The following is a 13,430-nucleotide window of genomic DNA, read 5'->3' on the forward strand; positions in this document are numbered from 1 at the left end:
GACTGTCTAACTAGAGGGAGGAAGAGAGTCAGTCCCTCACAGTCAGAACTGTCTAAATATAGGGAGGAAGAGAGTCCCTCACAGTCAGGACTGTCTAACTAGAGGGAGGAAGAGAGTCAGTCCCTCACAGTCAGGACTGTCTAACTAGAGGGAGGAAGAGAGTCAGTCCCTCACAGTCAGAACTGTCTAAATATAGGGAGGAAGAGAGTCCCTCACAGTCAGGACTGTCTAACTAGAGGGAGGAAGAGAGTCCCTCACAGTCAGGACTGTCTAACTAGAGGGAGGAAGAGAGTCAGTCCCTCAGTCAGGACTGTCTAACTAGAGGGAGGAAGAGAGTCAGTCCCTCAGTCAGGACTGTCTAACTAGAGGGAGGAAGAGAGTCAGTCCCTCAGTCAGGACTGTCTAACTAGAGGGAGGAAGAGAGTCAGTCCCTCACAGTCAGAACTGTAAATATAGGGAGGAAGAGAGTCCCTCACAGTCAGGACTGTCTAACTAGAGGGAGGAAGAGAGTCCCTCACAGTCAGGACTGTCTAACTAGAGGGAGGAAGAGAGTCCCTCACAGTCAGGACTGTCTAACTAGAGGGAGGAAGAGAGTCCCTCACAGTCAGGACTGTCTAACTAGAGGGAGGAAGAGAGTCCCTCACAGTCAGGACTGTCTAACTAGAGGGAGGAAGAGAGTCCCTCACAGTCAGGACTGTCCAGCTACACTGTAGTTATCTTGATTTTATTATTATAGTGTCATGCCTCTTCAGGATGCCCCGCCCACTGTGTGTTGTAGCATCTACTACTAGTCAAGTACTGAATGTTTTGGACATGGCCAGGGCCTAACTGCAATATCCAGGCATGTTGTCAAAAAGCAGCGCTGGCCTCGCCGTCACTAGGGGCAGCTGTCCTGGTAGTGCTTACCCTCTCCGAGGCGCTGGCCTCCCGTCACTAGGGGCAGCTGTCCTGGTAGTGCTTACCCTCTCCGAGGCGCTGGCCTCCCGTCACTAGGGGCAGCTGTCCTGGTAGTGCTTACCCTCTCTGAGGCGCTGGCCAGCTTGGTGCCTGACGAGTTAAAGGTGAGAGCAGCCAGGGGACTGTCATGGGCCGGGATCATTGTGACAGTGCTCTGAGAGACAGAGAGAGCGAGGATGAGAGAGAGACAGAGAGAATGAGAGAGAGAGAGAGGGGGGATGAGAGAGAGAGAATGAGAGAGAGAGAATGAGAGAGAGAGAATGAGAGAGAGAGAATGAGAGAGAGAGAGAGAGAGAGAGAATGAGAGAGAGAGAGAGAGAGAGAGGATGAGAGAGAGAGAGAGAGAGAGAGAGAGGATGAGAGAGAGAGAGGATGAGAGAGAGAGAGAGGATGAGAGAGAGAGAGAGAGAGAGGATGAGAGAGAGAGAGAGAATGATTGACTGCTTTACATGGGACTGCAACACAATTATACCACTGAGTCATAAAACACAAACATGGTGAAACTGCCATATATAACTGACTGCAATGTCTGAACATCACTACAAACATCACTTCAATGTAGCAGAGAGCACAGTATAATAGCAGTATAGTAGTAGTACAGTATAGTAGTACAGTATAGTAGTACAGTCGTATAGTTGTAGTACAGTAGTACAGTAGTATCGTAGTACAGTAGTAGTATGATAGTACAGTAGTATAGTAGTTTTGTAGTAGTATAGTAGTACAGTAGTAGTACAGTAGTACAGTAGTAGTACAGTAGTACATTCGTTTTGTAGTAGTGCAGTAGTATAGTAGTAGTACAGTAGTAGTACTGTAGTACAGTAGTAGTAGAGTAGTACAGTAGTAGTACAGTAGTATAGTAGTAATACAGTGGTACAGTAGCATAGTAGTATAGTAGTAGTACAGTAGTGGTACATTAGCATAGTAGTTGTACCGTAGTGTAGTATAGTAGCAGTACAGTAGTACAGTAGTATAGTAGTTGTACAGTAGTATAGTAGTACAGTAGCAGTACAGTAGTATAGTAGTAGTATAGTGGTGGTATAGTAGTAGTACAGTAGTAGTACATTAGCATAGTAGTTGTACCGTAGTGTAGTATAGTAGCAGTACAGTAGTACAGTAGTATAGTACTAGTACAGTAAATAGTAGTAGTGCAGTAGTAGAGTAGTACAGTAGTAGTACAGTAGAATAGTAGTAGTACAGTGGTACAGTAGTAGTACCGTAGTTTTGTAGTATAGTATTAATACAGTAGCAGTACAGTAGTATAGTAGCAGCGCAGTAGTATAGTAGCAGTACAGTAGTACAGTAGTAGTACAGTAGTATAGTAGTACAGCAGCAGTACAGTAGTACTACAGTAGTACAGTAGTAGTAGAGTAGTATAGTAGTTGTACAGTAGTACAGCAGTATAGTAGTTGTACCGTAGTATAGTAGTACAGTAGCAGTACCGTAGTATAGTAGTAGTACAGCAGCAGTACAGCAGTATAGTAGTACAGTAGCAGTATAGTAGTATAGTAGTACAGTAGCAGTATAGTAGTCGTACAGTAGTATAGTAGTACAGTAGTATAGTAGTTGTACAGTAGTACAGTAGTATAGTAGTTGTACATTAGTACAGTAGTACAGTAGCAGTATAGTAGTTGCACAGTAGTATAGTAGTACAGTAGTAGTACAGTAGTATAGTAGTACAGTAGCAGTATAGTAGTATAGTAGTACAGTAGCAGTATAGTAGTCGTACAGTAGTATAGTAGTACAGTAGTATAGTAGTTGTACAGTAGTACAGTAGTATAGTAGTTGTACAGTAGTATGGTAGTATAGTAGTTGTACAGTTGTACAGCAGTATAGTAGTTGTACCGTAGTATAGTAGTACAGTAGCAGTACAGTAGTATAGTAGTAGTACAGCAGCAGTACAGCAGTATAGTAGTACAGTAGCAGTATAGTAGTCGTACAGTAGTATAGTAGTACAGTAGTATAGTAGTTGCACAGTAGTACAGTAGCAGTACAGTAGTAGTATAGTAGTTGCACATAGTACATAGTACATAGTAGTACAGTAGTATTACAGTAGTATAGTAGTAGTACAGCAGCAATACAGCAGTATAGTAGTACAGTAGCAGTATAGTAGTATAGTAGTACAGTAGCAGTATAGTAGTTGTACAGTAGTATAGTAGTTGCACAGTAGTATAGTAGTACAGTAGTAGTACAGTGGTATAGTAGTAGTACAGTGGTACAGTAGCAGTACAGTAGTAGTATAGTAGTTGCACAGTAGTATAGTAGTACAGTAGTAGTACAGTAGTACAGTAGCAGCAGAGTAGTATAGTAGTTGTACAGTAGTACAGTAGCAGTAGAGTAGTATAGTATTAGTACAGTAGTATAGTATTAGTACAGTAGTATAGTAGTTGTACAGTAGCAGAGAAGTATAGTATAGTAGTACAGTAGTAGTATAGTAGTTGCACAGTAGTATAGTAGTACAGTAGTAGTACAGTAGTATAGTAGTAGTACAGCAGCAGAGAAGTATAGTATTAGTACAGTAGTATAGTATTAGTACAGTAGTATAGTAGTTGTACAGTAGCAGAGAAGTATAGTAGTAGTACAGTAGTAGTACAGCAGCAGTGCAGTAGTACAGTAGTATAGTAGTAGTACAGTAGTAGTACAGTGGTAGTACAGTAGTATAGTAGTAGTGCAGTAGTAGTACAGTAGTATAGTAGTAGTACAGCAGCATAGTAGTAGTACAGCAGCAGTACAGTAGTACAGTAGTAGTATAGTAGTTGTGCAGTAGTATAGTAGTAGTACAGTAGTATAGTAGTAGTACAGTAGTAGCACAGTAGTACAGTAGTAGTACAGTAGTATAGTAGTAGTACAGTAGCAGTACAGTAGTATAGTAGTAGTACAGTAGTACAGTAGTAGTACAGTAGTAGTACAGTAGTACAGTAGTAGTACAGTAGTAGTACAGTAGTAGTACAGTAGTACAGTAGTATAGTAGTAGTACAGTAGTAGTACAGTAGTATAGTAGTAGTACATTAGTATAGTAGTAGTACAGTAGTAGTACAGCAGTACAGTAGTAGTAAAGTAGTATAGTAGTAGTACAGTAGTATAGTAGTAGTACAGTAGTAGTACAGTAGTACAGTAGTAGTACAGTAGTAGTACAGTAGTACAGTAGTAGTACAGTAGTATAGTAGTAGTACAGTAGTAGTACAGTAGTATAGTAGTAGTACAGTAGTAGTACAGTAGTATAGTATTAGTACAGTAGTATAGTAGTAGTACAGTAGTATAGTAGTAGTACAGTAGTAGCAGGCCTTACCAGGTTGTTGGCATCGTAAACTATGATCTCCGATGGTGGAGCTGCCTGGGTAGGCCAGGTACGAGTTGGAATGGTTGATGGACAGAGCACACAGACCTGAACAGAACCACCATGTTCATTTCAGTCCACAGAAAGACAGCTTCTGCTTTTCCCCATCAGAAACCCACAGAGCAGCACTGGTTTAGGAAACACTGTTCTGTACACTGTGTTTACCTGAGGGGTTGGAGGGCGTGTTGAGAAGGGTCTTCAGCAGCTTCATGTCTTTGATGTTGTGGATGTACACTGACTCCTCCAGACACACCACCAGTCTCTACAGGGGGAGGGAGGGAGAGGAAGAGAGGGAGGGAGGGAAAGAGGGGGGGAGAGAGAGGAGGGGAGGGGGAAAGAGAGGGGGAGAGAGGGGGGAGAGAGGGAGAAGGAGAGGGAGAGGGAGAGGGGGAGAGAGAGAGAGAGAGAGAGAGAGGATAGAGAGAGAGGTGACTGTTAGTATGTGAATTGCGCTGATCATTTCCTGGCAGGTTATCCTATGTCAACATGCCCTAACAAAAAGTGTTCAAAATCAATAGCTGCTGACAACAATGTCCCTACGTGGTCTCTATATGTATGTCTCTGTTGTTACTGTAGTTACCTGTCTGTTGAGTCTGACAGAGAGGATGTTGTTACTGTAGTTACCCGTCTGTTGAGCCTGACAGAGAGGATGTTGTTACTGTAGTTCTGTTACCTGTCTGTTGAGTCTGACAGAGAGGATGTTGTTACTGTAGTTCTGTTACCTGTCTGTTGAGCCTGACAGAGAGGATGTTGTTACTGTAGTTACCTGTCTGTTGAGTCTGACAGAGAGGATGTTGTTACTGTAGTTACCTGTCTGTTGAGTCTGACAGAGAGGATGTTGTTACTGTAGTTATGTTACCTGTCTGTTGAGCCTGACAGAGAGGATGTTGTTACTGTAGTTCTGTTACCTGTCTGTTGAGGCTGACAGAGAGGATGTTGTTACTGTAGTTACCTGTCTGTTGAGTCTGACAGAGAGGATGTTGTTACTGTAGTTATGTTACCTGTCTGTTGAGTCTGACAGAGAGGATGTTGTTACTGTAGTTATGTTACCTGTCTGTTGAGTCTGACAGAGAGGAGGTGGTTACTGTAGTTCTGTTACCTGTCTGTTGAGCCTGACAGAGAGGATGTTGTTACTGTAGTTACCTGTCTGTTGAGCCTGACAGAGAGGATGTTGTTACTGTAGTTCTGTTACCTGTCTGTTGAGCCTGACAGAGAGGATGTTGTTACTGTAGTTCTGTTACCTGTCTGTTGAGCCTGACAGAGAGGATGTGGTTACTGTAGTTCTGTTACCTGTCTATTGAGCCTGACAGAGAGGATGTTGTTACTGTAGTTCTGTTACCTGTCTGTTGAGCCTGACAGAGAGGATGTTGTTACTGTAGTTCTGTTACCTGTCTGTTGAGCCTGACAGAGAGGATGTTGTTACTGTAGTTCTGTTACCTGTCTGTTGAGTCTGACAGAGAGGATGTTGTTACTGTAGTTCTGTTACCTGTCTGTTGAGTCTGACAGAGAGGATGTTGTTACTGTAGTTCTGTTACCTGTCTGTTGAGTCTGACAGAGAGGATGTTGTTACTGTAGTTCTGTTACCTGTCTGTTGAGCCTGACAGAGAGGATGTTGTTACTGTAGTTCTGTACCTTCTGTGTGAGTGCCTGACAGAGAGGATGTTGTTACTGTAGTTCTGTTACCTGTCTGTTGAGCCTGACAGAGAGGATGTTGTTACTGTAGTTCTGTTACCTGTCTGTTGAGCCTGACAGAGAGGATGCTGTTACTGTAGTTCTGTTACCTGTCTGTTGAGCCTGACAGAGAGGATGTTGTTACTGTAGTTCTGTTACCTGTCTGTTGAGCCTGACAGAGAGGATGTTGTTACTGTAGTTCTGTTACCTGTCTGTTGAGCCTGACAGAGAGGATGTTGTTACTGTAGTTCTGTTACCTGTCTGTTGAGCCTGACAGAGAGGATTTTGTTACTGTAGTTCTGTTACCTGTCTGTTGAGTCTGACAGAGAGGATGTTGTTACTGTAGTTCTGTTACCTGTCTGTTGAGCCTGACAGAGAGGATGTTGTTACTGTAGTTACCTGTCTGTTGAGTCTGACAGAGAGGATGTTGTTACTGTAGTTACCTGTCTGTTGAGTCTGACAGAGAGGATGTTGTTACTGTAGTTCTGTTACCTGTCTGTTGAGCCTGACAGAGAGGATGTTGTTACTGTAGTTCTGTTACCTGTCTGTTGAGTCTGACAGAGAGGATGTTGTTACTGTAGTTCTGTTACCTGTCTGTTGAGCCTGACAGAGAGGATGTTGTTACTGTAGTTCTGTTACCTGTCTGTTGAGGCTGACAGAGAGGATGTGTTACTGTAGTTACCTGTCTGTTGAGTCTGACAGAGAGGATGTTGTTACTGTAGTTATGTTACCTGTCTGTTGAGTCTGACAGAGAGGATGTTGTTACTGTAGTTATGTTACCTGTCTGTTGAGTCTGACAGAGAGGAGGTGGTTACTGTAGTTCTGTTACCTGTCTGTTGAGCCTGACAGAGAGGATGTTGTTACTGTAGTTACCTGTCTGTTGAGCCTGACAGAGAGGATGTTGTTACTGTAGTTACCTGTCTGTTGAGCCTGACAGAGAGGATGTTGTTACTGTAGTTCTGTTACCTGTCTGTTGAGTCTGACAGAGAGGATGTTGTTACTGTAGCTGTAGTTGCAGATCTCCGTTCCCTTCTTGAAGTGGTAGACGTTCATCCGTCTGGGGATGGAGAGACTGACCACCACCACCAGACTGCTGGAGAACAACCGCTCCACGATGTACACGTCTGGGGTCTCTGACGGGGAAGAGCAGGGGAACACAGGGGTAAGCATGGTATGGGCATGAGTGTCCTGGGGGTTGAGGTAGCCTGGTATTAGTATCCTGGGGGGGGCTCGGGGCTGGGGTGAGGCCTGGTATTAGTGTCCTGGGGGGGCTGAGGTGGCCTGGTATTAGTGTCCTGGGGGCTGAGGTAGCCTGGTATTAGTGTCCTAGGGGGCTGAGGTTGCCTGGTATTAGTGTCCTAGGGGGCTGAGGTATTCTGGTATTAGTGTCCTGGGGGGCTGAGGTAACCTGGTCGTAGTGTTCCTGGGGCTGAGGTAGCCTGATATTAGTGTCCTGGGGGGCTGAGGTATTCTGGTATTAGTGTCCTGGGGGCTGAGGTAGCCTGGTATTAGTGTCCTGGGGGGCTGAGGTAGCCTGGTATTAGTGTCCTGGGGGGCTGAGATAGCCTGGTATTAGTGTCCTAGGAGGCTGAGGCAGCCTGGTATTAGTGTCCTGGGGGGCTGAGGTAGCCTGGTATTAGTGTCCTGGGGGGCTGAGGTAGCCTGGTATTAGTGTCCTGGGGGCTGAGGTAGCCTGGTATTAGTGTCCTGGGGGGCTGAGGTAGCCTGGTATTAGTGTCCTGGGTGGGGGCTGAGGTAGCCTGGTATTAGTGTCCTGGGGGGGGGGGGGGCTGAGGTAGGCTGGTATTAGTGTCCTGGGGGGCTGAGGTATTCTGGTATTAGTGTCCTGGGGGGGGGGGGGGGGTAGCCTGCTATTAGTGTCCTGGGGGGCTGAGGTATTCTGGTATTAGTGTCCTGTGGGGGCTGAGGTATTCTGGTATTAGTGTCCTGGGGGCTGAGGTAGCCTGGTATTAGTGTCCTGGGGGCCTGAGGTATTCTGGTATTAGTGTCCTGGGGGCTGAGGTAACCTGGTCTTAGTGTTTCTGGGGGGCTGAGGTAACCTGGTCTTAGTGTTTCCTGGGGGCTGAGGTAACCTGGTCTTAGTGTTTCCTGGGGGCCTGAGGTAGCCTGGTATTAGTGTCCTGGGGGGGCTGAGGTAGCCTGGTATTAGTGTCCTGGGGGGGGCTGAGGTATTCTGGTATTAGTGTCCTGGGGGGGCTGAGGTATTCTGGTATTAGTGTCCTGGGGGGCTGAGGTAGCCTGGTATTAGTGTCCTAGGGGGCTGAGGTAGCCTGCTATTAGTGTCCTGGGGGGGGCTGAGGTATTCTGGTATTAGTGTCCTGTGGGGCTGAGGTATTCTGGTATTAGTGTCCTGGGGGGCTGAGGTAGCCTGGTATTAGTGTCCTGGGGGCCTGAGGTATTCTGGTATTAGTGTCCTGGGGGGCTGAGGCAACCTGGTCTTAGTGTTTCCTGGGGGGCTGAGGTAACTGGTCTTAGTGTTTCCTGGGGGCCTGAGGTAGCCTGGTATTAGTGTCCTGGGGGGGGCTGAGGTAGCCTGGTATTAGTGTCCTGGGGGGGGGGGGGGGGGCTGAGGTAGCCTGGTATTAGTGTCCTGGGGGGCTGAGGTATTCTGGTATTAGTGTCCTGGGGGGGGGGGGAGGGCTGAGGTAGCCTGGTATTAGTGTCCTGGGGGGCTGAGGTATTCTGGTATTAGTGTCCTGGGGGGCTGAGGTATTCTGGTATTAGTGTCCTGGGGGGGGGGGGGGGGGGGGGGGGCTGAGGTAGCCTGGTATTAGTGTCCTAGGGGGCTGAGGTAGCCTGGTATTAGTGTCCTGGGGGGGGCTGAGGTATTCTGGTATTAGTGTCCTGGGGGGGCTGAGGTATTCTGGTATTAGTGTCCTGGGGGGGCTGAGGTAGCCTGGTATTAGTGTCCTGGGGGGCTGAGATAATCTGGTATTAGTGTCCTAGGGGGCTGAGGTAGCCTGGTATTAGTGTCCTGGGGGGGCTGAGGTAGCCTGGTATTAGTGTCCTGGGGTGGGGGCTGAGGTATTCTGGTATTAGTGTCCTGGGGGGCTGAGGTAGCCTGGTATTAGTGTCCTGGGGGGCTGAGGTAGCCTGGTATTAGTGTCCTGGGGGACTGAGGTAGCCTGGTATTAGTGTCCTGGGGGGCTGAGGTAGCCTGGTATTAGTGTCCTGGGGGCTGAGGTAGCCTGGTATTAGTGTCCTGGGGGGGGGCTGAGGTAGCCTGGTATTAGTGTCCTGGGGGGGGGGGGGGGCTGAGGTAGGCTGGTATTAGTGTCCTGGGGGCTGAGGTATTCTGGTATTAGTGTCCTGGGGGGGGGGGGGGGGTAGCCTGCTATTAGTGTCCTGGGGGGGGCTGAGGTATTCTGGTATTAGTGTCCTGTGGGGGCTGAGGTATTTGGTATTAGTGTCCTGGGGGGCTGAGGTAGCCTGGTATTAGTGTCCTGGGGGCTGAGGTATTCTGGTATTAGTGTCCTGGGGGGCTGAGGTAACCTGGTCTTAGTGTTTCCTGGGGGGCTGAGGTAACTGGTCTTAGTGTTTCCTGGGGGGCTGAGGTAACCTGGTCTTAGTGTTTCCTGGGGGCTGAGGTAGCCTGGTATTAGTGTCCTGGGGGGGGCTGAGGTAGCCTGGTATTAGTGTCCTGGGGGGGGGGGGGGCTGAGGTAGCCTGGTATTAGTGTCTAGGGGGATGAGGTAGCCTGGTATTAGTGTCCTGGGGGGGGGGGGCTGAGGTAGCCTGGTATTAGTGTCCTGGGGGGCTGAGGTATTCTGGTATTAGTGTCCTGGGGGGGGGCTGAGGTAGCCTGGTATTAGTGTCCTGGGGGGCTGAGGTATTTGGTATTAGTGTCCTGGGGGGCTGAGGTATTCTGGTATTAGTGTCCTGGGGGGCTGAGGTAGCCGGTATTAGTGTCCTGGGGGGGGGGGGGGGGGGGGGGGCCTGAGGTAGCCTGGTATTAGTGTCCTAGGGGGCTGAGGTAGCCTGGTATTAGTGTCCTGGGGGGGGCTGAGGTATTCTGGTATTAGTGTCCTGGGGGGGCTGAGGTATTCTGGTATTAGTGTCCTGGGGGGGCTGAGGTAGCCTGGTATTAGTGTCCTGGGGGGCTGAGATAATCTGGTATTAGTGTCCTAGGGGGCTGAGGTAGCCTGGTATTAGTGTCCTGGGGGGGCTGAGGTAGCCTGGTATTAGTGTCCTGGGGTGGGGGCTGAGGTATTCTGGTATTAGTGTCCTGGGGGGCTGAGGTAGCCTGGTATTAGTGTCCTGGGGGGCTGAGGTAGCCTGGTATTAGTGTCCTGGGGGACTGAGGTAGCCTGGTATTAGTGTCCGGGGGCTGAGGTAGCCTGGTATTAGTGTCCTGGGGGGCTGAGGTAGCCTGGTATTAGTGTCCTGGGGTGGGGGCTGAGGTAGCCTGGTATTAGTGTCCTGGGGGGGGGGGGGGCTGAGGTAGGCTGGTATTAGTGTCCTGGGGGGCTGAGGTATTCTGGTATTAGTGTCCTGGGGGGGGGGGGGGGGGTAGCCTGCTATTAGTGTCCTGGGGGGGCTGAGGTATTCTGGTATTAGTGTCCTGTGGGGGCTGAGGTATTCTGGTATTAGTGTCCTGGGGGGCTGAGGTAGCCTGGTATTAGTGTCCTGGGGGCCTGAGGTATTCTGGTATTAGTGTCCTGGGGGGCTGAGGTAACCTGGTCTTAGTGTTTCCTGGGGGGCTGAGGTAACCTGGTCTTAGTGTTTCCTGGGGGGCTGAGGTAACCTGGTCTTAGTGTTTCTGGGGGCCTGAGGTAGCCTGGTATTAGTGTCCTGGGGGGGCTGAGGTAGCCTGGTATTAGTGTCCTGGGGGGGGGGGGGGCTGAGGTAGCCTGGTATTAGTGTCCTAGGGGGATGAGGTAGCCTGGTATTAGTGTCTGGGGGGGGGGCTGAGGTAGCCTGGTATTAGTGTCCTGGGGGGCTGAGGTATTCTGGTATTAGTGTCTGGGGGGGGGGGCTGAGGTAGCCTGGTATTAGTGTCCTGGGGGGCTGAGGTATTCTGGTATTAGTGTCCTGGGGGGCTGAGGTATTCTGGTATTAGTGTCCTGGGGGGCTGAGGTAGCCTGGTATTAGTGTCCTGGGGGGGGGGGGGGGGCTGAGGTAGCTGGTATTAGTGTCCTAGGGGGCTGAGGTAGCCTGGTATTAGTGTCCTGGGGGGGGCTGAGGTATTCTGGTATTAGTGTCCTGGGGGGGCTGAGGTATGGTATTAGTGTCCTGGGGGGGCTGAGGTAGCCTGGTATTAGTGTCCTGGGGGGGGCTGAGGTATTCTGGTATTAGTGTCCTAGGGGGCTGAGGTATTCTGGTATTAGTGTCCTGGGGGGGCTGAGGTAGCCTGGTATTAGTGTCCTGGGGTGGGGGCTGAGGTATTCTGGTATTAGTGTCCTGGGGGCTGAGGTAGCCTGGTATTAGTGTCCTGGGGGGAGAGGTAGCCTGGTATTAGTGTCCTGGGGGGCTGAGGTAGCCTGGTATTAGTGTCCTGGGGGGCTGAGGTAGCCTGGTATTAGTGTCCTGGGGGGCTGAGGTAGCCTGGTATTAGTGTCCTGGGGTGGGGGCTGAGGTAGCCTGGTATTAGTGTCCTGGGGGGGGGGGGGGCTGAGGTAGGCCTGTATTAGTGTCCTGGGGGGCTGAGGTAGGCTGGTATTAGTGTCCTGGGAGGCTGAGGTAGCCTGGTATTAGTGTCCTGAGGGGGCTGAGGTAGCCTGGTATTAGTGTCCTGGTGGGGGCTGAGGTAGCCTGGTATTAGTGTCCTGGGGGGGCTGAGGTAGCCTGGTATTAGTGTCCTGGGGTGGGGGCTGAGGTAGCCTGGTATTAGTGTCCTGGGGTGGGGGCTGAGGTAGCCTGGTATTAGTGTCCTGGGGGGGGGCTGAGGTAGCCTGGTATTAGTGTCCTGACATGGTTGGTTTCTATCTCCACACCACTGTGTCTGTCTGCCAGTAATAATGAAGTGAACAGTAAATCACAGAGACTGGCTGTGGTATGAAGGTATCCATACTATTGTCTGTCAACCAGTTATCAGTCTACACACAGTGCCTGCGACCCAAATTACACCCTATTGCCTATTTACTTTTGACTGGGCGCCACAGGGCTCTATGTATTTGGAACACAGCCAGTGATTCACTACAAGGAAGTAGACTAACAGAGAATTACCCATCATTGGAAGAGCCCTGCCAAGTAATTTCCCTGTAACTGACACTAATGTCCAAAGAGAGGCTGGACAAAACACAACTAGAATGAGATCCTCTGTATGGACTGAACAATTCTACAGCTTGGCAGAGCAGAGGCCTGTATGAGTCAGAGGCCTGTATGAGTCAGAGGCCTGTATGAGTCAGAGGCCTGTTTGAGTCAGAGTCCTGTTTGAGTCAGAGTCCTGTATGAGTCAGAGTCCTGTATGAGTCAGAGTCCTGTATGAGTCAGAGTCCTGTTTGAATCAGAGTCCTGTTTGAGTCAGAGTCCTGTATGAGTCAGAGGGCCTGTATGAGTCAGAGTCGGGGTCTAGGGTTTGTTTGGGATGGGGTCTAGGGGAAGAGGTTTTGTTGGGACGGTTCTAAGGTTTGTTTGTGACGGGGTCTAGGGGTGTGTTTGGGACAGGGTCTAGGGGAAGGGTCTAGGGGTGTTTGGGACAGGGTCTAGGGGAAGGGTCTAGGGGTTTGTTTGGAACGGGGTCTAGGGGAAGGGTCTAGGGGTTTGTTTGGAACGGGGTCTAGGGGAAGGGTCTAAGGGAAGGGTCTAGGGGTTTGTTTGGGACAGGGTCTAGGGGAAGGGTCTAGGGGTTTGTTTGGAACGGGGTCTAGGGGAAGGGTCTAAGGGAAGGGTCTAGGGGTTTGTTTGGGACGGGATCTAAGGGAAGGGTCTAAGGGAAGGGTCTAGGGGTGTGGTTGGGACAGGGTCTAGGGGAAGGGTCTAGGGGTGTGTTTAGGACAGGGTCTAAGGGAAGGGTCTAGGGGTGTGGTTGGGACAGGGTCTAGGGGAGGGTCTAGGGGTGTGTTTGGGACGGGACGGGGTCGAGGGGAAGGGTCTAGGGAAGGGTCTAGAGGTTTGTTTGGGACGGGTCGAGGGGAAGGGTCTAAGGGAAGGGTCTAGGGGAAGGGTCTAGGGGTGTGGTTGGGACAGGGTCTAAGGGAAGGGTCTAGGGGTTTGGTGGGACAGGGTCTAGGGGTGTGTTTAGGACAGGGTCTAAGGGAAGGGTCTAGGGGTTTGTTTAGGACTGGGTCTAAGGGAAGGGTCTAGGGTGTGTTTAGGACAGGGTCTAGGGGTGTGTTTAGGACAGGGTCTAAGGGAAGGGTCTAGGGGTGTGTTAGGACGGGGTCTAGGGGAAGGGTCTAGGGGGTGTTTAGGACAGGACTATACTAACCGCTCTCGTAGATGCAGTCCAGTTTGTCCACTGAGGTCACAGAGAACAGCTTATAGCCTGTCTGGTTCCCACTGCCAA

At 49.7% G+C, this 13,430-nt stretch overlaps 1 pseudogene; it reads right to left on the bottom strand.

Moving 5' to 3' along the window:
- Positions 1–13,419, bottom strand: part of LOC118964156 — a 30,640-nt pseudogene extending 17,221 nt beyond the window's left edge.
- Positions 13,420–13,430: the final 11 nt, after the last annotated feature.

The sequence above is a fragment of the Oncorhynchus mykiss genome, unplaced genomic scaffold, assembly GCF_013265735.2.
Source record: "Oncorhynchus mykiss isolate Arlee unplaced genomic scaffold, USDA_OmykA_1.1 un_scaffold_896, whole genome shotgun sequence".
Taxonomy (NCBI): Eukaryota; Metazoa; Chordata; class Actinopteri; order Salmoniformes; family Salmonidae; genus Oncorhynchus; species Oncorhynchus mykiss.